General features: G+C 45.7%; 1 protein-coding gene across 1 annotated transcript in view; it reads left to right on the forward strand.

Annotated features, from left to right (window-relative positions):
* The first annotated feature begins 3,129 nt into the window (after positions 1 to 3,129).
* Rreb1 (ras responsive element binding protein 1) overlaps positions 3,130 to 24,193 on the forward strand; it is a 174,589-nt gene continuing 153,525 nt past the window's right edge. Inside the window, exon 1 of the mRNA XM_060372483.1 lies at positions 3,130 to 3,222. The gene's annotated coding sequence lies outside the window, so the exon portion shown is untranslated. The remainder of the gene's footprint in view (positions 3,223 to 24,193) is intronic.

A 24,193-nucleotide genomic window follows, 5' to 3' on the forward strand; every position in this document is an offset into this window, starting at 1 on the left:
TCTCGTGATGTTACGTAGGGTTGGTGCATAAATGGCATCTTTGAGGGACTGGTGAGGTGACTCACGGGACAAAGATGCCTGCTATCAAGCTTGATGATCTGAACTTAAGTTTGAGCCGTGAAACCCACATGGTAGAGAGGATCAGCTTCTGAAAGCTGGTCCTCAGGCTTCCGAGTGCACACTGTTGCTCCCCATCCCACTTGATGTTTTAAGATTTATTAATTGTATTATTTATGTGCGTGTGAGTTTTACCTTCGTGTGAGTACATAGGTATGTGCACCACAGCATGACTGGTGTCCTCAGAGGTTGAAGAGTATGTCAGATCCCCTAGGACTAGAGCTACAGATGGTTATGAACCAACATACGGTGCTGAAAATAGAACCCAGATTCTCTGCAAGAGCAACAAATGCCCCAAACTTTTAAGACAATGTCCCAGCCCCCTCTAATTAAAATAATAATAATAATAGCAACAATAATAAAGCATCGTTGAGGGCTGGGCAGTATTTGCCTAGCATGTCTACAAAAACTGTTTCTTCTTTTTACTTACAACTTGCAATTTACAGTAGATTTATTGGGAATCAAATCTAAGTAAGTCATGCCATCTGTAACAAGCTTAGTGACAGTCTTTTTATTTGGATTCAGGGGATCAGACTCAGGCTTGACATATGCTAGGCAAGCACTCTATCACCAATCTACACTCTCAGTCTAATAAGCCAGTCAAATTTAATTAAATCAATTTTCTCACCTCTCCCAAGTTAAGATAAGGCAAAGACAGTGTAGCATTGATTACATATTTGAGATATAAGAAATTCCTGACCTACCATAAACCTTCACAGCTCTTAACAGACAATCCTGATGGGAGCTGAATGGGAACAGTTTCTTCAACAGCTCCTCTCCTTCCTGCTTCCTTTTTGTAATGACAGTAAACTTATTTTTAATAATTCCTGATGGTACCATTTTGAAACATAAACATTTCCCTTCATTATGTTCAAATCTGGTAGGAGTCCTGAAGCAACAGTTCCCAAAGAGGACTCTTAGCCCTAAGCAACCACACGCACGCGCACGCGCGCGCACACACACACACACACACACACACACACACAATCACATGGGCATACACATGAGTGCATGCATGTTTGCACACTGAGGAATGCATACACATGCATGCACATACACACATTTGCATATGACTGCATATTTACATGCACACTCATGAACAAATACACACAAACACTTATGTATGCACACACACGAAAACACAAATGTGTGCATGCTCATGAACACATACATGCACACGTACACACACACACACATGCACACAAGCTTGTATTCATGTACACAAACGAAGGCCTTTTCCTCACATTTTAAAAATCGTACACTATAACCTCCACCGAGGGACTCAAAGGTCCCTTCCAGCCTTGAAGACTGACAGGTCTTGTGATTAAGCTGCTGTACTTACTGTATAACAAACGAGCTGGATTTAAACTGTTTAACTCAGCATTTATCAGACTTCCTTATTTTATGGATCACTAAAAAGGAAAACCAGTGAAATCGAAATGTAAGCAGACGACGTCCGAGCCATCCAAGCTAAACCTAGGATGTTAAAACTGGCACATCTGGAATGGACAAAATGTGGTATAAAGGACTTCGGGCACCACTCACCCACCGGGCCGAGATAACCCACGGCCACACTGAGGATCTTTGGAAAGACTCTGGAAAACCACACTGTGGCCCTAGGCTCTAGAAACTATTTCCGGGGGAAAGCGTAGAAGTGGTTTCCCAAACTGAGAAGAGTAAGAACTAAGCATACGGGTGTGTCTGTGTGCCTGCAGATACTGGTGGGAAATGAACTGACTTCGCTGAGTTAAAGAGTAATTTCCAGGTACACACCAGAAGGAACTGTCCAGCTGGCCTCAACGAGCATGCAAATCTCTTTAAATTAAGATGGCATGTAATTAAACCATTCAGCTTGTTGACAAGCCTCTCCATGAAGGCTGTTTACTTTCACTTGAAATGACCCTTTTGCTTCCGAAGATCCCCACACCCAGAGTGACTCAGTTTCATAACACCACCATTAAAATCTCCGGCTTTATGGGCAATAGGCTGAGGCAGAAAGCATCCATTACTCTACAGTGAGTCAAATCAAGTATGAGTGGCGGGAAGGAGGCTTGGAGACCTAGTTGGCTGCCAGGGCCTGGGTGTGGTTGATAGTTTGGGCCCTTCCGGGTGCCTGTGCTTGAGTGTGTGGATACGGCCCAAGCCTCCAGTTTACTCCGTACTCCCACCTGGCTAGACCGCCCATCCTACCTGGGGCAACCTCCCCTAAGGACCTGACTTTAGGGGACTTTGGGTACCATCCCAAGCTGGCCCAGGAGTCTCTGCATGCTCAGTGAAGGCCCCTCAGATACTTCTGATTTCATCTTCCTTGACACAACACAACCCCTGGGTTTTTCCAAGCCATCTGGGCTGACGGGACCAGAGGGTGGCCCGTGCTGTCCTCTGAGCTCATAACAAGCATCAGACAACCGATGACCTCTGGGTTGGTCACCTTCACACTAGCCTCTGCCCCACAGACCCGGGGCATTCCGCCGCTTTCTTCTTCGCCCTGGTCTGCCTCTAGAAGAGGTGGGCGAGGAAGGCGGCGGAGATGCGGTCTGGTGGAGAAGAGCTTGTGCAAGCTGTGCGGCGCTTACCCGAGGCGCTGCATCGAGATGCTGGCTGCTGCGGACCGCCTGGCGCGGCCCTCTCCCCTAGTTATACATCCCACACAGTTTCCATGGCTCCGCCGCCATCCTCCCGCCCCTTTCCTCCCTCGGAGCCCAGTAGCCGTCGCCTGGCTGGCCGATGGGGGACCGCGCAGTTCTCCAGGCCTCACTCAGTACGCTTAGACGCGCCCCCGTCACGTAACTCCGCTGAAGTTCTGTCACTTTCCTCCTCCCTCCCCCAGTCGCCAGCACCCCCGATCTGGTCGCCCACCCTGGCAAAACGCAGCCCCCGGCCGGGCCTGGTGGCGCGGGGGAGGGGCGCGCAGCGCAGGCAAAGTTGCTGAGTTGCGGTGCACGCTCAGAAGTTGCAGCTGCGACGGCTGCTTCCCGCCCCCTTCCTGGACTCGCGGCGGCTTGGAACACAAACCCAGCGGTCACCGCCCGCTACCTGCCCTCTCCCCTGCGGCCCTGGCCAGCACCGGCAGCATCCCCCTCCCCGCGCCCGCGAGAAGCCCAGGTTTCCAGAACAGTCGGGCTGGGGGCGGGCGGCGGGCGCACCCCACCTCTGCGTTCCGCCTGAGGGAGAGGGAGTGGGGGCAGGGTCCCCTCCACCCGCGGGCCTCCGAGCCCTGCCGTGGGAAGCGGGTTTGCAAACGGGAGTCGATGGGCGTTCCCATTCCCTTCCGCAAGGAGCATTGCCCCAGACGGGGAGTCGGGGTGGGGTGGGGTGGGGGGGAGGGGGGGACGGGCAGAGAGGCTGGGCCTGGGGCTGAAGTTGCCAACAGGTGCTCATGAGCTCATGTGACCTGGAGGAAGCACACGCAGGGGTAGCCGGAGAAGGGCGGGAGAGGGGGAGGCGCGCTTTCTCGGGGTCTCCCGGGGTGCCCAGACACCCAGTCCAGGGAGTGCTCGCCTTGGCTCCTCCGAGAGCGCGGGCGCCCTCGCGGCCTGCACGGGAGTCGGAGGAAGAGGAGGGGGAGGGAAGGGATGCGAAAGTGGGTCAGGAATGTGACTACATGCACACCCCTCCTGTGGCCGCCCGAGGCAGCCGGCTCCTGCCTTGGAAAGCGAGTCATACGCTGTTGTGGCTCCCCAGCATTCTAGGTGGACGGTTACCAGGGATCCCGAGAGATGTGTTTCCCTGTGACCCATTGGGAAGAAAAACTTAGTTGCCTCGGTAACCGGGTTTGGCTTGGATGCAATGATGCAGTGAGCTTTGTAGGTGAGCCTAGCCCTGGAGGAGATTACAGTTGCGCTTAGGGGGCCAGAACAGAAAGCTGAGGAGGAGGTGGGGCTTTGCTGTGTTTTGTGCTCTGTGTGTGTTTTGGTTTGTGTGTGTGTGTGTGTGTGTGTGTGTGTGTGTTTCTGTCTCGGAGGGCATCAGTTTAGCACAGTTCTTAACAGTAGCTAAGTAGACACAAAGGTTTGAAGTTGATACCCTAGAGTTGGAAGGAACAGGGGACAGTCACCGTTCTGTGTTCGGGGAAGGCCTGAGAAACAAACGTTTGAAGTCCTTTATTAAAAGGAGAAGAAGAAAGGGGGTGCGGTGTCCAGTCCTCTCAAAGCAGAAGAAGCTATTGAGTTCCCCTCCTGGGTGCTGGAGCGGCTCACTCCCCGAGCACGTGATAAGGAAGAAGGAATTGAGATTTGAAAATGATGGGCTTTGGGGTTGAAGGCAGAGGAGAAGAGAGAGAGAGAGAGAGAGAGAGAGAGAGAGAGAGAGAGAGAGAGAGAGAGAGAGAGAGAGAGAGAGAGAGAGAGAGAAAGAGAGAGAAAGAGAAAGAAGGAACGAAAGAAAGGGGAGTTTGTTGAAAGGGCAAGATGGGACTGCAAAGGGGAGGCTTAGCTTAGTTGAATTTGTAACTCAAACTCTTCTTGAACACTTCCTGGTTTCTGTCCCATTTTCCTTCCACCTGGTTTTGCACGGTAGACCAGAGTCACAAGGGGCGGGGGCAGGACTGAGGAATCCATGAGCTGAGAAATAAGTAGTAACTAGAGTTTTGACTCTGAGGTCAACGCGGTGTTTGCTTCTTTAGAGCCACCTCGGAGTTAGGTAACCCGGGGACTTAGCAATTCATATAAAGTCCTGTTTCTTTCCAAAGAAGCCCACATGGGTCAGGATGGATTTTGCTCTGGAGATTATGCTTCAAGGAGACAAAACCTGGAAAATTGAGCTGGATAGGATGACACATGCTTGGGAGGTGAAGGAGGATCAGGAGTCCAAGGCCATCCTTGGCTACATAGTCACTTTCAAGTCACCTTGTCTCAAGATGGAAAAACAAACTGGGAAACGAATTCATTATAAATCGAACCATATTCCAAATATGTAAAACGAGGTTCGTTATTTTGTTGTGAAAACTTTTGTAGAGATTTAAACCAAGAAAAAAATTGTGGGTTTTGGTTTGTTTGTTTGTTTGTTTGTTTTATTGGCTGCTGGGTATAAGATAGGTCTGAAGTAGCCCTGGTTGGCCTGAGACACAGCATGGTCTCAGACCAGCTTGTCACTTGCAGCAGTCTTCTTGCCTCTGCCTTCCAAGTGCTGAGACTACAGGTACAGCACACATCCGGGTCTGTTTCTTATTTCTATTGATGCTGGAGATTAAACCCAGGGCCTTGCAGATCTAAGCTCACGCTACCATTTGGCTATACTTCCAGCCCAGATTATTGTTTTGTGCCTAGAGGACCTTGGCTGTGCTGTCTCATGAGTAGTATGGCAATCATGATAGTTATTGGAATGCACGTGAAGTGAACCTGGGTCCTCTGAAGAATGGCAAGTGCTCTGAACCACTGAGCTGTCTCTCCAGCCCCAAGCTTGGACTTTGAAATCTTCATTTTAATGGGCAGGCATTATTTTCACTGGGATTGCTTGCATAAGCTATAGAAAGGCTTTACTTAGAATTACGCATGGCAGACATGCTTATTCTGTAGGAAACTGACAGTTATACAAAAAAAAAAAAAAAGTTTTCTGAAAACTTGGAAAAAGCACACAGAATGAGTTTCTACCCGAGAGATAATTTGTCTTTGAAAGCTTGGTTCCCACCAAAAGAGTTTCTGCAAGAAACCAATAGAAACTTTAAGTGAAAGAAAGAGTTAGCAATGGCGCTTTTAAAAATCTTCTCGTTGCGTTTATTTGTGTTTGTGTATGTTTGTGTATGTGCGTGGGTACATGTGTCATGCATGGGGTATATGGAGTTCCCTCCTCCTACCGTGAGGGCTCTAGGGCTCAAACTCAGGCTATTGGTCTTCATAGCAGGCGCAGCCTCTCATTGAGACCTCTCACTAGCCTCAGCAGGTCTCATGCCTGTACTTTGAGGGGTTCTTCCTAAAGAAACCATTTATGCAGCCAGATATGGTGGTAAACTGTCTTCATATCCAGAAGTCAGAAGCTGAGAAGTGAAGTGAAGTGAGAGGTTTAAATGTGTTTTTCTTCTGGCTTCCATTCCTCTGAAACATTGACAGTGACCTTTCATGTTACTTATGTATAAAAAGAAGAGGTTTGCTTTTTTTTTTTTTAGGGTGGTATTACCACCAGCCGGTGAATGACTACCAGTAGAGGCAGGGGGTGGGGATGACACACAAATTGTCACTGGAAATTCCAGACGGGATAGAGAACAGAGCAAGCTAGGCTGGAGGGTCTGTAATGTGCCAAGCACCAAGCTCACCTTGTCAGATGTGGCTGCAGAGGAACTTGGAGGAAGCAGAGAAATCACACAACCTTGCTCCCAGCTTAGGTATTCTAGGGAGCTGGGAATGTTCTTGTGTGGTGGCTGACAGGTGGCAGCCATCAGGAGGAAGTTCAGAGAATGGTCTTAGGCCTGGAACTTGGGCTTTAAATGATGGACATGATTTTTATAGCTAGGAAGGAAAAAGCATTCTCCGTGCTCTAAGCCTGTGAGCCAAGAGGCCAGAAGTTACAGAGCACACTCCAGGAATCTGAATTGACCAATTCTGTTGGAAGAGATGGACTGGCTATGAAATCTGTCATTTCAGTGAAAAGATCAGGGCCAGGCCAATTAGGGACAAGGAATGGCTGGCCAAACTTAGTGCTGGAACTTTATCTGCTGGAAATGGAGAATTAGGGGAGGGTTTTAAGTAGGAAAATACAGGTATATGCCATTTTGTGCTTGGTAGATACTATTATTATGTAGGGTTTGTCCAATGCTGAGTCAATCAAGTCCTTCCTTCCAATGGCTTAGAGGATTGCTAGCAACTTTTAGCAATAAAATATGTTACATGACCAGGTGGTGGTGTTGGCACACACCTTTAATCCCAGCACTTGGGAGGCAGAGGCAGGTGGATCTCTGAGTTCAAGGCCAGCCTGGTCTATAGAACAAACTCCAGGAGAGCCAGAACTACACAGAGAAACCCTGTCTCAGAAAACAAACACAAAAAGATGTGTATCATTTTATTAGACATAGTTTCACACACCTAATAGACTCCAACGTAATTAAACGTAACTTGGATATGCCGAGGAAAGCCCAAAGAATTCTGTGTGACTCACTTTATTCTATTCACTTTATGGCAGTGCTCTGGAATTGGCCCTGCCACATCTCCAAGACGGGTTGTGTTTAAGGATTGCGTAGGCCTAAGTGGCTATTGAAGGGACCCAGGGCAACAATGGAAATATGATCAAAATAATTTTGATGAAGATAGAAGAGGGGCTGGAGAAATGGCTCAGCGGCTAAGAGCGCCTGCCGCTCATTCAGAGGGCTTGGATAGTTCCCAGCTCCCTTGTCGGGTAGCTTACAACTGTATAATTTCAGCTTCAGGGGATCCAACAACCTCTTCTGGCCTCCACAGGCGCGCACGCATGCAAGCACGCAAATAATAATACTTTAATATTAACAAAGAAAAAATGACAGTATTTTATAGACGGGCAGGGCTCAGACATCAAGCCGTATCTAGATGCTTTGAGTGGTGTGATGCGCCATAAGAAGCCGGCGTTCAGAGCAGATGGAAAATTTCTTTTGAGAAACTCGCGTTCAAGGTCCTGTTAGAACCTGGGTGGAAGCGGCTTAGGAGAATGGGTGAGTCATGGCTGTGTGCTCCACTCGATGGAAGTGATGGCAGGTCCCAGGTGTGACTGAGCACCTGAGCTGGAACCAGTTGGCAAAAGACCAGCTTGAGGGAGCATTCTCCGTTAAAAAGTGCCTCGGTGTGATGTGGGCAAAACTCCCTCCTCATAGACCACAAATTAGTCATTCCTGGGGCTTTTTGGAGAGACCAAATGATGATGGCTCAGCAGTGTTCCAACCAAAGCGCTTTAGCTCAGTAGCTCCTAACCTGCCTCATCAGACTAAGGTGCCCCACCCCTACGAGCTGCAGCAAAGCATCCTGGGGTCAGCTTCCATGTTTTTAATAAGCCCTTTCAAACACCCTGGAATGGTGATAACTTGGGGCTAACGTTTGTCTTCAAGTCTTCACCGGTTTATGGTCTGACTAGAAACCCCGCCAAGCCTCCCGAGACTCTCCTACGGAGACCGAGCAAGTGCTAGCTTACCATGCATTCTTGTCAAAACTGTCCTCTGGGGGCCGGGTGGACGGTCTTTGACAGACAGTCCTCAGTACTGTTCTCATCCCAACGACCCGCTGCCTTCCGAATTTAGCCTTGGCTGGAAGGAGGTGGTATTTCTGAGCCCTGTGTGGTGGGGCGTGAGTCAAACTCTGTACATGGAAGCCTGTGGGGATGATGCAATAACCCAGCTTGGGCAGACCACTTCCTGTACCTTTGGATTCACAGACCTAGGGTGTGGTGGTTGGCAGTATCCTCAGGAGCAGACTGTTTGGCCGATGTCTGTAGGCAGCTCTGTCAGCCTAAGGTGAGGTGAGGCGAGCCGTAAGCTGTAAGGCCAGCAAGGTCTCACCGGGTCTCCTAGCTTAAAGACAGATACATCTTCAGAAAACTGGACTAAGGAAGACTCCAAAAGGCAGCGGCCATGGATGCAAGAAATACCCACCTACATACGAGTCTACTTCTTTCTTATTGTCACAAAAGAAACGGACAATTACTTTCTGTTTTCTCATAGCCAATCCTACTGTCCACAAAGCACATTTGAAGGCCATTGCTCCAATAGGTCAACTTCAGGTCCAAAGGAAAAAAAATGTTTTCTTTTTCCTCTACAAAAGAAATCTCCTCCCACCGCTGTGGCAGCTAAGGACGTGTGCAGTTTATTTCATGGGTTTCCACCTAAAAGTACAGCTCATCGAATAAGCTGATTTCACTCAAAACTGCCTCTGGTTTACCATCCTTTAAAAGATGTATTAAAAAAAAAAAAAAAAAACCAGTTTGGCAGCTTTTTAAATGTAGCATGTTAGAAGGCCCAGTGAAGAGAATTTTGCAACACTATCAGTGTTGGACCTAAAGCAGGACACTAAATAATATTCATGATGTTCACTTCTCTAAATTAGGAGGACTCCTCTCTTCAAAGCCAAGATTTCCTGATAAGATTGAATTAGCAATAGTTTTGTTGTTGTTGTTGTTTTGTTGTTGCTTTTTGATGATTGCATCCAAATTAGGCATAGGTAATGTAGGGTTTCATCAAGAACTTGGGAGATGGCTGATTGAGGATGAGCACCTGCATATTCACATCCTCACAGTCCTGGTTCCCCCCTCCTCCCAAGAATGACTTGCTAGAACCAATTTAGAAACGTTTAACAGCCTAACAGCCGGGCGTGGTGGCGCACGCCTGTAATCTCAGCACTCTGGGAGGCAGAGGCAAGCGGATCTCTGTGAGTTCGAGGCCAGCCTGGTCTACAGCGTGAGTCCAGGACAGCCAAGGTTACACATGGCTTCAGATGAGATTCATTCCCCCCCACCATCAAAACTTGAAAAAGTTCTCCTATATACCATCACCTTGACTTTCTGATCCTTCTGCCTCTGCCCTCTGAATGCTTAGGATCACGGGTGTGCGCCACCGGACTGGCATGTGTAGTGCTGGGCGTTGAACCCAGGGCTTCCTGCATGACAAACAGGCGCTTTGCCAGCTGAGCTATGTAAGGACACAGGCATCAACAGCCAAGGGCTGCTTCTTGAAATCTGACCTTGAGAGTCCCTGGTATTATTATTATTATTATTATTATTATTATTATTATTATTATTATTGTGTGTGTGTGGTATGAAACCCAGGTCCTCACAGAGGCTAGGCAGTCACACTGCGCACCTGATGGTGTGCATTGACTATTTTGGACTCCGTTTCTAGAGTGTTTGTCTTTCTCGGTGCGCAATAGTCGTGGGCTTCAACAGGACTACCAGAGTAAAGGGACAATCAATTCATATTGTTACATTGCAGATTTCTAAAAAAACAAACAAACAAACAAAAAAAAAAGTTAAGTTGAGACGGTCTTGGGAGCAGAGCGTTATCTTGAAGTTGGCTTTTGTTTTAAATTGGAGGATGATAGGTTGGTTTGTTTAAATTGAGGATGATAGGTAGGGAAAGTACTCCAGCTTTTAATCCCCAAAACTGCAGCCCTCCCCACTAGCCTGTTTGCACAGCAGAACCATGTGACTGAAAGGAAGCCTTAGGAAATGTGGAGGGAGAGCTGGTGCCACTACAAAACTCCAGGGTCCCAGACCTGTGTGCCCTTTCGCTTTGCCAGTCCTGTGTTCAACAAGACTGCTTCAGAGTCCTGAAATGTCAGTTTAGCCCTCAGACTCTGTGTGTCTTGCTTTTGATTACCTTGGTCCTCCGCCAGCCTCATGTTTGACACCCGGGCATGGGCAGTGGTGTGCCACTTGGTCTTGAGCTGTTAATCGTTTTATTATTTCCTGTCATTTTGTCTTGTGATTGATGCTCTTGAGCGTGGGGCGGGGGGGGGGGGGGTTAATGAGAATGACTTTGAAAATAGCTCTGGAAAGGAGTAAGTTAAATTGGGACTTGGGTCTTACTTGAGAACAGAAAAAAAGAAAAAACACAGGGTCTGTTTTAGAAGGCCACATCATGGTTGCATCATTCAGTTCTGTGGGGCAAGGGACAGGAAGACCTCCATAGGGTCTCCAATTCTATGGAAAGTTTACCGAAAAGGGTTCTCTCCTCTTTAAGTTGAAACTAAAATCTGCTTTTAGATGTAGGCCTACATATCTTCCTGATTTTTGCCCCTACCACACAGTCCACTCATGACGGCTGCCCCATTCCTGCCCCGGCGCCCCCTGCTAGCACACAAGAAGACCCACTGGGATGTGAGAGAAGAAAACAGAGCATCAGCTGGTGGCTTTTGCCTCGCCTCCTGTTAGCGTTGCGTTTTCGAGGTAAACTCTTCCATTGTGGTCAACTGTCCATGGCATGTAATGAATTAAACTGTTAAGTGTAATTAAAAGTGTAAGCCACACTTAGTGTTTGTAAGTAGAACTCCTTTCTACTGTCAACGTTTTTTTTTGGTTTCTAAATCACCCCAAACGAAAGTCCTGTGTGTGTTAACTATTAACTCCCTGTCACATCTTGCCCGAGACCCTCTTCTAGTCTATCTTCTATTCCCTGTGCACACTCTGGACACTTCATAGTGGAATCATAGTTGTATCTGTTCTTTTGGGTCTTGCTGGTTTATCGAGCATGCTTTTTTTTTTTTTTTAAGATTCATCTCTGGCACCCTGGATCTGTACTCCATTCTTTTTTATGGCTGAATAGGATCCTGCTGTCTGTGTACAGTACGCGTTGTCCTCACGTTCCCTAAGGCTGCTTTTTAATCATTCGATTTCACTGTGTAAACAGGCTCAGGTGTTGTTTGTGGCCCTTACCTGATTTGAATGACGATGCTAGGAGTGTTGGCTTGTGGGTATTAGTGGAATTGCTGGATCATATGGCAAGTTTCTTTAACTTTGGGGGGGAGGGGCTACCAAGTATTTTCCCGCTGTGGTTGCACCATTTCCCATTCCTTCCAGCGATGACAGAGCACAGATTTCTTCCTATCTTTGTAAGCATTTGGTAGCTATCATTTTTTTCAAAATTCTCCACATCCAGGCTGCATGGTGGCACACACCTTTAATCCAAGCACTCAAGAGGCAGAAGCGGGCGAATTGACCTCTATGAGTTCAAAGCACAGAGTCTGTTTTAGAAGGCCACACAGGCCCTAGCATGGAGGGAACGACTTTTCTGGTGTTTCATCATGGTTGCATCATTCAGTTCTACATAGCAAGTACCAGGCCAGCCAGGGCCATATGGTAAGACCCTGCCTTACAACAAATTCTCACCATCCTATTGAAACTCCAGTGCTATTTCCTTGAGATTTTGATTTCTCTGATGACACTGAGTATGTTTTGTTCTCTTCCAACACTAAAGGTTGAGCCCAGGGCCTTGTGCATGCTCTACCAACTGAGCTACGTACCCAGCCCTTCTTTTTGTAGTCTTATTTCTCTGATGGTGATGATGATGATGATGATGATGATGATGATGATGATGATGATGATGATGTGTGTGTGTGTGTGTGTGCAGGCATGTAGAAAGTGTAAGTGTGCAAGCCAGAGAACAATTTTTGCCTGCTGAGCCACCTCACCAACCTTCTTATTTCTTATTGGTCACTGGGTATAGCTTCTTCCTAAAGTCTACGAAGTCCTTTGTGTTGCCCAATTTTGCATGTTTTATTACATGTCTTAGTAGCATATGAATAAAAACGTGGGGATACATGGCTATATGTAAGTATGTTTTAAAGACAAAAAGAATATGCTTTGTTAGGAAACCCTATGGTGGTCAATAATGACCCATTTTATTCCTTAAAGCTTAGCAGGAAAGTATTATTTGTTTGAGAGCTCTTTTTTAGCTGAGCGTGGTGGCACATACCTTTAATCCCAGCACTCAGGGAGGCAGAGGTAGGTGGACTGCTGTGAGTTCAAGGCCAACTTGGTCTACAAAGTAAGTCCAGGACAGCCAAGGCTACACAGAGAAACCCTGTCTCAAAAAAAAAGGTTTGGGTCTTGCATAGACCTCAGATTCATTATGCAGCAGAGACTGCCTTTAAATTCCTGATCCTCCTACCTCCCCCACCAGAGTGCTGGAATTACCACCACACCTGGAAAAAGGAAACATCGGTGAAAAGCCTTAAACCTTAAGGGAGTTTTACTTGGTTAACTATTATGTCTGTACTGGAGCCTTCTGTATGAAATTAATCCCTGGGTCCCACACCTGTCTTTTATGATGCTTCCTTTTGATACTTTGAGTCCCAGATGAAGAATAAGTCCACCACTCAGAAGGCTGAGACAGGAGGATCTCAGTAAGAGGCTGACCTAGGCTACATATCAAGAACCTGACCATCCATCCGAGGCTACATAGCCAGACTCTGCCTTAGAGAAGGAGAAAGGGAGAAAGGGAACGGGAATAAGGGGAATCTTCTTAAACGGGTGTCAAGTTAAACTTGTCTTGGGCTTGGTGCTTATGAATCTTAGTAAGGGACGGAGTCTGGGGCTGGGAGCTTAGTGGGTAGAACGCTTACTGCACAAGCAGGAGGACTTGAGTTTGGATACCCAGAACCTACATTAAGGAAACAAGTGTGGACACAGCAGCCTGTAACCCCTTTTCTGACCCCTCAAACCACACTGGGAAGTGCAGACAGGCTGGTGCTGAGGTAGCAAGACCTGAGACAAGGAGCCCCCAGGCTCAGTAAAAGACCCTGTCTCAAAAAAATAAGGTGGAGAATGTTAGAGGAAAGACACCCAAGGTTGTCTCTCCACACACACATGCAACACGGATCACGTCATATATGATGACCAGAGAGAGCACACAACTCTAGAAAGACAGACCTGGCTCCAAAATTTACCATGACCATTAAGTATAATGATGTCATTTGTGAAACTCACTCACCTAACCATAAGGTTCCCTTAGGAGGGGTGGAGCTGGTCTAGCCAGGAACACAGCCACAGGATTTTAGGTGCGGGATTGAGCTGTCAAGCGCTTGACTGTCCGGCTGTTGTTCTATCCTCTGAGAGTAAACTTTGTGAAATTGCCCCCAAAAATGCCAGCTTCTATCAAGGTGTGGCATCACCCTCCCGGTAACCCTCGTGTGTTTCTTGGAAAGTCACCGTACAAGCAGGCGTTTTCCAAATGAAACATTTGTTTCAGTAAACAGGTATTTTACCCAGCCGCTCAAGTGGAGAATTTTAAAACCAGTGTTTATTTTGCCAGCAAACATTTTGCTTCAATCTTTGCAGCTTAACAAGTGGGGAAGATTTAAGTGGCTCCTAGAAAAAAAAAAGAAAAAACTGATGTGGGGGCGGTGAGCAGGAATCTGGGGTTAGGCAGCTATCTATTTGCTGTCAGAGAGTGACTTTAATCACACATCTGGACAACCAACTAGTGCTTTCTGGATACCTCTGTACTCGGTTGCAGTCAAAATGGGAAGTGTGCATGCCTTTAATTCCAGCACTCAGGAAGCAGAAGCAAGAGGAGGCCAGCCTGATCTACATAGCAAGTCCTGGGCTAGCCAAGGCTACATGAGACCCTGTTTCCCGACCCCACCCTTCAAAAACAGTTTTAGATTTTAGGTTTGGGAGTGGCTTTTCTTTCTTATGTCAAAAGATGAGCAGAGAATTATTAAATTAGAAGTTGGTTTTGGCTGGGGCTTGGGCTCAGTGGTAGAGTAGCTTGCCTGGTGTATATGAAGCCCTATGCTCTATCTCTAGCACTGAAAAATAAAAAAATACTGCTATATTTAAATTTGGTAATCCGTATGTGTATGTACTCTGTGGCGTTTTGAATAGAAATGGCCCCCACAGATTCCTGTGTTTGAACGCTTGACTCATAGGGAGTGGCACCATTAGGGGGTGTGGCCATGTGGAGTAGGCGTGGCCTTGTTGGAGGAACTATGCTGCTGTGGAGGTGGGCTTTGAGGTCTCAGTATGCTCAAGCCAGTGCTGAGACAGTGTCCCTGCTGCCTCCTAATCAGGATGCAGAACTCTCAGCTCCTTCTCCAGCACCGTGTCTGCTTGTGTGCTGTCATGGTTCCCGCCATGATGATAATGGACTAAACCTCTGAAACTGTAAGGCAGCCCCAGTTAAATGTTTCCCTTTGTAAGAGCTGCCTTGGTTGTGGTGTCTCTTCACAGCAGTAAAACCCAAACTAACACACACCCTCAGCTGACTTTGTAATCATTCAACTTCATATGAATTAGAACATGGCACAACCATGAATTCTGCATTCAGGGACTCGTCCAACTGTGAATCAAACTATTCTGGGGACACAAAAACAAAGTTAACTGCTTGTTTGCTAAACATATACAGACTTTTTCCCTTTGTCATTATTGCCTGAAACACACAAAAGCATTTCATCTATTTATGTGACATAGTCCAGTAGGTATTACGAACCATCTAGAACTGACTGCTAGTATTTGGAAGTACATACCTAAGTTGTATGCAGAAAACTGTAACCCTAACTCTTTGAACAAATGAAGATTTGGGCTTTTTATTTTATTTAAAATGTTTATTGTATTCATTTTTTTTCTACTTACTGTATGAATATGAATGCGGATGATTGAGTTTGGAGGTCAGAGGACAACGTTCAAGAATTTGTTTCCCTACCGCTTGGGGCTCGGGATTAGACTCCAGCCCACAAGTTTGATGGCTCTTTAACTCACTGAGCCATCTGGTCAGCCCTATTCTTTCTTGTTTGTTTGTTTTCAAGACAGGGTTTCTCTGTGTATCCCTGGGTGTCCTGGAATCTACGCTGTGGACCAGGCTGGCCTCACACTCAGAGATCTGCCTGCCTCTGCTTCCAGAGATCTTCTGGGATTAAAGGCATACACCACGACCACCCGGCTATGAGCCCTATTTTTAAAATTAAATTAAATTTTAAAATTTTAAAACAGTCTCATGAATCACGGAGAGTTTTCAACTCTCCGTGTCGCGGGGCTATGCTTAAACTCCAGATCCTGCAGCTTCTGCCTCCCCCCTTCTGCGACCATGCCTGGTTGACACTGACTCTTGGAAGAATCCTGGAAGTAGTCTCCAGAGGTCAACTGTATATTACTTTTTTTTTTTTTTTTTTTTTTTAGATGGGGGTAGGGAGGGTATCACTATGTAGCCTAGGCTGACCTCAAACTCAAGATCCTCTGATTTCTACTTTCTGAGTGCTAGGATTACAGGGACCAGACACCACGCCAGTCTCAACTACTTCTGTTATGGGCTCGCCTCAGTGTTAGAGAGAGACTCTGCCATGTTGATGTCCACGGCTGTGATTTGTTGTTCATTGCCTGGAGCCCTCTGGATTCCCATAATGTTGTTTTCCACTTTACTCTTGATGGGCGTTTGAACTGTTCTCTGTTTTAGCTTTTATGTACAAGGCTATCAATACCTGTCTTAGGGTTACTATGATGAAACACCATGACCAAAAGCAGCTCAGGAAAGGGTTTATTTCACTTCCACTTCTGGATTATAGCTCAGCACTGAAGGAAGTCAGGCCATGGCAGGGCTGGAACCTGGAAGCAGAAGTTGATGCAGAGGCCATGGAGGGGTGCTGCTTACTGGCTTGCTCGCCATGCTTTGCTCAGGCAGCTTCCTTATAGACCCTAGGACCAGCAGCCCAGGGATGGCACCATCCACAATTGAGTGGGCCCTCTCCCATCAATCACTAATGAAGAAATTTTTCTACAGCTGGATCTTATGAGGGTATTTTCTCAATTGGGGTTCCCTCCTTTGAGATAACTCTAGCTTGTGTCAAGTTGACACAAAACTAGCCAGCACAAAACCCTTTCTTCTAAATATCTCTCGTTACTGTTGTGTAGTATTTCTCTAGGATGGATGTGAGTTCGAGGCCAGCGTGGTCTACTGAATAAGTTCTACATCAACCAGAGCTGTTACACAGAGAAACCCTGTCTCAAAACAAACAAACAAACAAACAAATGCCTGCGTGGTTAAAAGCACTGGCTGCTCTCCCAGAGGACTTGGGTTCAGTTCACACCACCCACATGAAGCATCATAACCCTCTGTAGCTCCAGTGGTTGGTCTGGTTCCTTTTTCTGGCTAGGTGAGCACCATACATGTATGTGGTACACAAGTGTAGACACAGGCAAACACCCATACACATCAAAATTTAGTTAATTTAACACTGCTGAATACGAATTTTCTACTACTCTTCATTTCTACCAAAATTTAATAATGCCAGAGAAAATTTTTTTTTATGTTATTTTGTTTATTGGATTTTTGAGACAGGGTTTCTTTGTGTAGCCTTGCCTATCCTGGAACTCACAATGTAGAACAGGCTGGCTAGTAATTATTGGCTATTTAGGTTTCTTCCTAAGTATTTATTCAAACTCATGGCCTAGTTTTCTCTGTCAATTTGTTTATTTTTGAGAGTCATTGTGTAGCCCAGGCTGACCCAGACTCTCAGCAGTCCTCTCAACTCAGCCTCTCGAGTGTTGGGACCACAGACTAATGATACATATGCGGCTCAGTTTTTTATAGTGTCTTGTTTTTTGTTGTTTGTTTTTGCTGATTTGCCATTCATTTTTGGAGAACTCCTTTGTGTAGCCTGATGTGAATCTTTTGTTGTGTGTAAACTTGTTGCAAGTACCTTCTGGTTGTGTGCCTTCAATGCACACATAGTTTTAATATTGTTGGATTTATAAATTTCTTCCTTTATGGAGAATACTTAGTGTCTTTAAAAAAAAAAAAATTTCCCTGGGCTACAGAGATAGCTGAGCTGGTAGAGTGGTTGCCATGCAAGCATAAGGACTTGAGTTCTATATCTAGAGCCAACAGTTCTGAGAGGTTGGGTATGATGGCATGTGCTTGTTGTCCCGGCATGGGAGACAGGACAGACACATCCTTGGGACAGCGCTGGCTAGCTTAGCCTAATTGTTGGGTTGTGTGGCTCAGGTGAAAAACCCTTCTAAAACAAGGCAGAGGACCCCTGAAGAACAACACCCAAGGTGGACTTCTGGCTTCCACATGTACCCCACCCACCCTACCCCCACAAATGAATTATTCTTGAAGCTGGGTGTGGTGAGGCTTTCAAGCAATTTAGGAGATAAGCACGAAGATCAGGAATTCACTGTCATCCTTGGGTATACGAGTTCATGGTCGTGCTGAGCTACAAGAGATCCTGTCAAACAAACAGACAAAAACAGACAAGCAGAGATTGTTCCCTATCCCTGAAGATAAACATGAGGTCACTCTCCAGTATCCTTTATCCATGCTTTCCCCATTCCCATTTTGTCATTGCGTTTCCTTCGTGTGGATCTGATTTTGGTGGGTGTTGACGTTTGTGAGTGAACTCTGTCTTCAGTGCCTGTCGTATCGAATACTGGAGGTGCTGCTGAGGCGTGTGCCATTTCACACAGTCTGCAGCTGCACCCGTCACGTGAGTGCCCCGTTTCACCATGTGCTTCTAGCCTGTTCAGTGGTGGCCATGTCACCCCTCGGTGCTGCAGTTAACTGTCCCAGCTTTCTGAAGACTTCTGTCACCCAGGGGGGTGTACTCTTCCACCTAGTTCTTCTCCATGTCTTCGTGGTCTTGGCTTGTTGCTCTTCTCTGCAAATTCTAGAAGCAGCTTCAATTCCCTCGCCCTTTTTAGGATTTCTCCTGGGACTCTCCTGAATCTGTAGTTATTGGGGGAGACACGGCATGTTTATGACAGTCAGGCACATTGAAAGACTCAGAGCAGAGATGTTTGTGTCAGATGTCTTGGGTGCTGATCCGACGCCGATTCTCACTGGCCACGTGATTCTGCAGCGTTTACTTCGGTGTGCCTCTGTTCTTCCACTTGAAACATGGGGATCCTGGGCTGGGAGATATAGTCCAGTGACAGAATGTGTATTTACCATGCACAAGGCCCTGGGGTTTGGTGGCCAGCACCAAAAAGTAAAAGTAAATTATGAACCGTAACGCAGGAGAAGCTGTTTTGCAGCAGCTGACTAGAAGCAAATGCACCTGTGTTTCTGAGAGTACTTGAGAGGCTCAAGTGAGTATATATGTAGCATGTGATGTATACAGACAAGAGTAATGGAGGGGCTTATGTTTGGACACTGATCCTGTTTGTTCGCAGATAGTTTCTTCAACATCTAAGAAGGTTTGGTGAAACCACATCTAGGGGCCCGCGGGATGACTCAGCAGTTAGGAGTACTTGCTGTTCTAGAGCAGCGGTTCTCAACCTCCCTAATGCTGTGACTGTTTAATACAGTTCCTCATCTTGTGGTGAGGAACCCCCCACATGCACCATAAAATTTTCTTTGTTGCTACTTCATAACTGTAATTTTGCTGCTGTTGTGAATTGTAATGTAAATATCTGTGTTTTCTGATGGTCGTAGGTGATCCCTGTGAAAGGGTCAGTTGAACTACAAACGGGTCATGACCCATGGGTTGAGAAACATTGCTCTATAGAGGCCTTGAGTTCGGATTCTGGCACCCATGTTGGGGCAACTCACAACTGCCTGTAACTCCAGCTTCAGGAGCTCCATTTCCTCCCTCTGGCCTTTATGGGTACCTTCATGTACACGGCACACAGAAAGACACATAAATATATAAATTTATTTAAATAAAAATAAATAAAACTATAATACATATTTTGTATTCCTGTTCATCCCAACATGTATAGGAAACATTAGCCCATGTATGTGGCACTTATTACTAATATGTTCCTATACAATATATAATATGAAATACTTACTATATATATGTATGTATGTATATATATATAGGTGGTCCATCGAGCATCTCTGTTTATAGAATGTCCTTGCAACTATTTAGTCTGTTCTGTAAGCTGAATGTGATCGTGTCTGGACACCACTCGTCCGGTGCTGTGTTCCATGAGCTACTGCTTAGAACAGACGAGAACAATGGGCAGCGTGACAAGGGAGCACTGCTCTGTCCTCCTGAAGGGCTGAGGAGATCCTGTCTATTTTACCCTATTTGATGATTCACACAATTCGAACCGTTGTAGACTACTGATTTCTTTTCTTTTCTTTTTTTTTTTTTTTTTTTTTGACTGCTGACTTCTGTTGTTGAAGTGTTGAAGCTTATCCAAAAATTTGGTAGTCTGATTTTTTGGTTTTTGTTTTGTGTTTTTTAGTTTTGGGTTTTTTGTTGTTGTTGTTTTGTTTTGTTTTCTGGTTTTTGAGACAGGGTTTCTCTGTGAAGCCATGGCTGTCCCGGAACTCCCTCTGTGGAGTAGGCAGGCTTGAACTCACAGACATCCACCTGGCTCTGCCTCCTGAGTGCTGGAATTAAAGGCATGTGCCAGCACCTCCAGGCCTATTTTTTGTTTGTTTGTTTGTTTGTTTGTTTGTTTGTTTTTAGACTGTTTTCAATCTGTAACTTTTTTCTTACTGGCAGCACCAAGATGTCACACTATTTACTGCTAGACCACTTACAGAGTGCGTGGGATCTCCTTAGGGTATATTTCCAATACTCTGTGTTCCTGAATTTGGTATCAGAGGCGCCGTCTCCTTTGAGTAAGAGTTACTTAACATGCTGACTAGCAGCCAGCATAAGTCATTTCCCCTTAGATAAAAAAATACATGTCATTCTTTTTCCATCTGTTACTCCTCTCACACAGGTATCTTTGGGGGTACAGTTCTTTATTTTTTTTTAATGTACATTCATACAAAAATGTGTGTTCATATAGAAAAGTTCTTAGCAGTATTGTTCACAAAGCAGCCCCAATAGGCATTATTTAGTAGAAGGATTTGACAATAAAATGGGGGTGAAATGCTGATACATGCTTCAACATAGATGAGCCTTGCAAGCATCATATTAAGCCAGACAAAAGACTATGTGTTTTAACTCTAGGATAGTAAATTAGAATATCAAAATCAAATGGGAGAATTCATAGAAAAACAGAAAGGAACAGAAAGGAAAGGAAAACATACATCCGTTCCCCTTGCCTGTGTCTCCCCTGGTTTCAGTTCTTTAGCGTGCACGGCCTTCATCACGTGGCTTTGATTCACGTGGGAGGCTCAGACTGAAGCTGCCAGGCTGTGTGTGATTTTACTTTGTTGGAGGACACAGAGACTCAAACTGAAACCAGCCAAGAAACCAATGTGTTCTTAATGGTTTTTACCCAAACCATAAATCCCTCCCTTGGAGAGACAGGGGAATCACCCAAAAGTTGGCCCAGTTCCTTCATTATGCTACAAAACAGTACCTGCCAAGTTGTTTTTTTTTTCTTTTCTCAATATTTGTCAATTTACGTATCACCTGTGTCCGCCTCACTCTCAAAATTCACCTAAAGCACGAATTCCTGGGCCTGTTCTAGACCAAATGAACTGGACAGTGTGAAAGGAAGAGGAATTCCAGCCTTTTGACATGTTCCTGGGAATACTGTCCATCAGTCAGGCATTGCTTCTAATTATGAAGGTGATGTGGGCTGGGGTTCCATGGATCAGTACTTATCACTTAATGGAAAATGTCATCAGACAGAAAATTAGGGGCTGGCACTCATTTAGTTACATGTGAGGGGAGCACCTTATATTTTACTAGAATGCAGTCTACTATTTGGGAGCCATCATACAGAAGAGCAGACAGAGGCCCAGAGTTTGACTTTGTGCACGGCCTCTAAAATTTAACACAGAGTTCTCATGTTCTTTTTGAACCTCTTTGCTGATTACAAAATAAGGTGGGCTTGTCAAAAGGGAACCAAAAGAGTCTTATTTATTTACTTATTTATTTTTATTTATTTATTTTTTTGAGACGAAGTTTCTTTGTGTAGCCTTGGCTATCTTAAAACTTGTTCTGTAGACCAGGCTGGCATTGAACTGACAGAGATCCACCTGCCTCTGCCTCCCAAGTGTTGAAATCATAGGCATGCACCAGCAGTGCCCAGAAAGATTCTACTTTTTTGTTTGGAATTTTTTTTTTTTTTTATGTTGCTGGTGATAAAATCCAGCCCCTCCTACATGCCAGGCAAGAGTTCTGCCACTGAGCTACGTCTCTAAAGGGTCTGCTTGGATCAGAGTCCGTAGCTTAAGAGTTCTGCTAGATGCCTTATGAATTATTCATTGCTTTAGAAAATCCTTACCAAGTGTTTAGTGTTCCTGTGGCTTAGAATGGTTATCGCACAAAAGAGAGGCATGCACAAAAGCTTGTGGCATATCAGGCCAACTAGAGACTTCGTTACCCGTGTCCACACATAGATTAGAGGACTTTGGAGAGCTGGAAAACCACTAGGCTCTATTGTTCTGCGGTCTTGCCTTATACTTCGAGGTGTGCTAGGCATTTTTTAAGTAGTTTCTCATCTGTTTCTCACAAGCTTCTTTCTCATTGAGTTCTATTAATAAAGCATCTCATAGGAAACCAAGCATGGAGACATAAAGGCTGTCCAACTTTTCTATGCCATAGCTGTGACGTGTATGGGTGTGCCATTTGCTTACCATAGACAGAAAAAAAAATACAGTGGCAACATGGCTCAGCAGGTAAAGGAGTTTGTTGCACGGGCCTGACGATATGAGTTAGGTTTGTGGAACCCATAGGGTAGAAAGGGGGAGTTGACTCTTGTAAGCGGTCCTCTGAATGCCATATGTGTGCCCTACGTACATGCCCGCCTCCCCACACCCACGCACAAATAAATAAATAAATAAATAAATATTTAGAGGAAACATGGGAGCTGGAGAGATGGTTCAGCAGTTAAGAGCACTCGTTGGGTTCAGTTTGTGGTATCTGTATGGTAGTTCACACTCATCCACAGCTCTAACTCCCCGGGGCCTGACACTTCTGGCTTCTGTAGGCCCCAGGAAGGCTTGGGGTGCACAGGCAAAACATCCATATGCACAAAATAAAATAGATAAATCTCCTTTTTCAAAATGACTTCTAAAAGAGAGAAAATGTAATCAAAAGGTAAAAAAAGGAAAAGGTATATATTGACGTGATGATGGTGGTGGTGGTTATTTTGTGACAGGATCTTGCTACGTAGCCCTCACTCACCTGGAACTCACTGTGACACTTACAACCCTCTTGCCTCAGCCTCCCAGTACAGGGATCACAGGCTTGATCTAACCAACCCCAGATACAATTATTATCTTATTATTATTATTATCTCGCCAAGGCCTTGGATACGTAAGTGTAGGTTCTAACCCATGCTATCTCTCTCTGACCCAGCGTTTGAGGAGGTGGATATTTACCTGGAAGAAATAATAATAAAGAATCCACTAATTAAATGATATATGTAAGAAAGTAATCCTACGTATATCGTAAGTGTAGAGTTTCCCCATGTTTTCACAAAATGAACACACATATCCCTTTGAGCTTTTAAACAACATAGACTTGACTTCAAGGCCTGGCACTAACCATCGATTAAATGACCCTGGGGAAATTCTTTAACCCTTGGGGGCCTCAGTTTTCTCACCTGCACAATGGGGGGGGGGATAATTGTCTTTCACAGGTATTTTTAAGACATGAAAAGTGATGCCTTCGTCTCTCAGACATTATTTTCTCTAATCCCAGGAGACCTTCTGCATCCAGACACCTCAGCAGTACGTTGGATCTGCAGCTGATGTTGATATTGTTTAGCAACCATCTGGAGAGATGGTTAATAACCAGGGAAAACAAATGAGCTAGGCGTGAAGGTTCACACCTGTAATCCCAATACTCTAGAGGCTGAGGTAGGAGCAGTGCCACGAAGCTGGCCTGGACTAACAGCTGGGGTTAGAGGGAAACAGAAACAATACCTACCCCTCCATTCATGCTTGAAGCAGGTACTTCTGGCATTCCTTTGAGTGAATTTGGTTTGATTAAAGGAGATTAGCTTGAGTGTGGTGGTACTCAGGAATCTGAGGCAAGAGGATCTTGAGTTCTAGGCCATCCTGGACTAAAAAGTGAAACCTTGTCTTAAAACAACAACAACAACAACAACAAAAAGTGGGACATGCTGGCGTACACCTTTAATCCCAGCACTCAGGAAGGCAGAGGCAGGCAGATCTCTGTGAGTTTGAGGTCAGCTTGGTCTACAAAGGGAGTCCAGGACAGCCAAGGCTACACAGAGAAACCCTGCCTCTCAGAGACTCTCTGAGAGAATGAGCCATGTTCTTCACTGTGGGCCAGTTTAAACACTGGGAGGAGCGTCCTTCTGCGATTTCTTTACCCAGCATACCAAACCTATAGCAGAAGTGGTCGAGGGTCTTCCTAGGTGAAGGACATAAAAATAAGTAGGGATGGAAAAGTGAGTTGTCAGCTTGTGAGAGAACAGAGGGCTAGCTGTGGGACAATGGTAAAGAACTTGCCTTGGCTGTGTGGGGCCCTGTATCTCATCCTCAGCACAGTGACGGGGAAGTAAGGGGGGCAGAACTTGTGCCTTTTCACAGCCTGTTTGTTTTAGGTAGTCTGTTGGACTTCCCATTCGCCAGCTCCCACATCCTCTTAGAGAAAGCGTTACCCAGGTGGCAATGCTTGTGTCTCACGGTTGTATTACTTCAACCATGTTCTCGCACAGATCAGAGCGCAGCGGTGAAGAAACCTTTGCCACATCCAGGTTGGGAACCTTGCAGAAGCAGCCAGGTGGACCTGAGTGACATTAACAAAAAAGGACTTGTCTAACCTGAATGTAGGAAAAGGTGCAACCAGTCAACCAAGAGAACTGC

Source organism: Meriones unguiculatus, chromosome 19, assembly GCF_030254825.1.
Source record: "Meriones unguiculatus strain TT.TT164.6M chromosome 19, Bangor_MerUng_6.1, whole genome shotgun sequence".
In the NCBI taxonomy this organism is placed as follows: Eukaryota; Metazoa; Chordata; class Mammalia; order Rodentia; family Muridae; genus Meriones; species Meriones unguiculatus.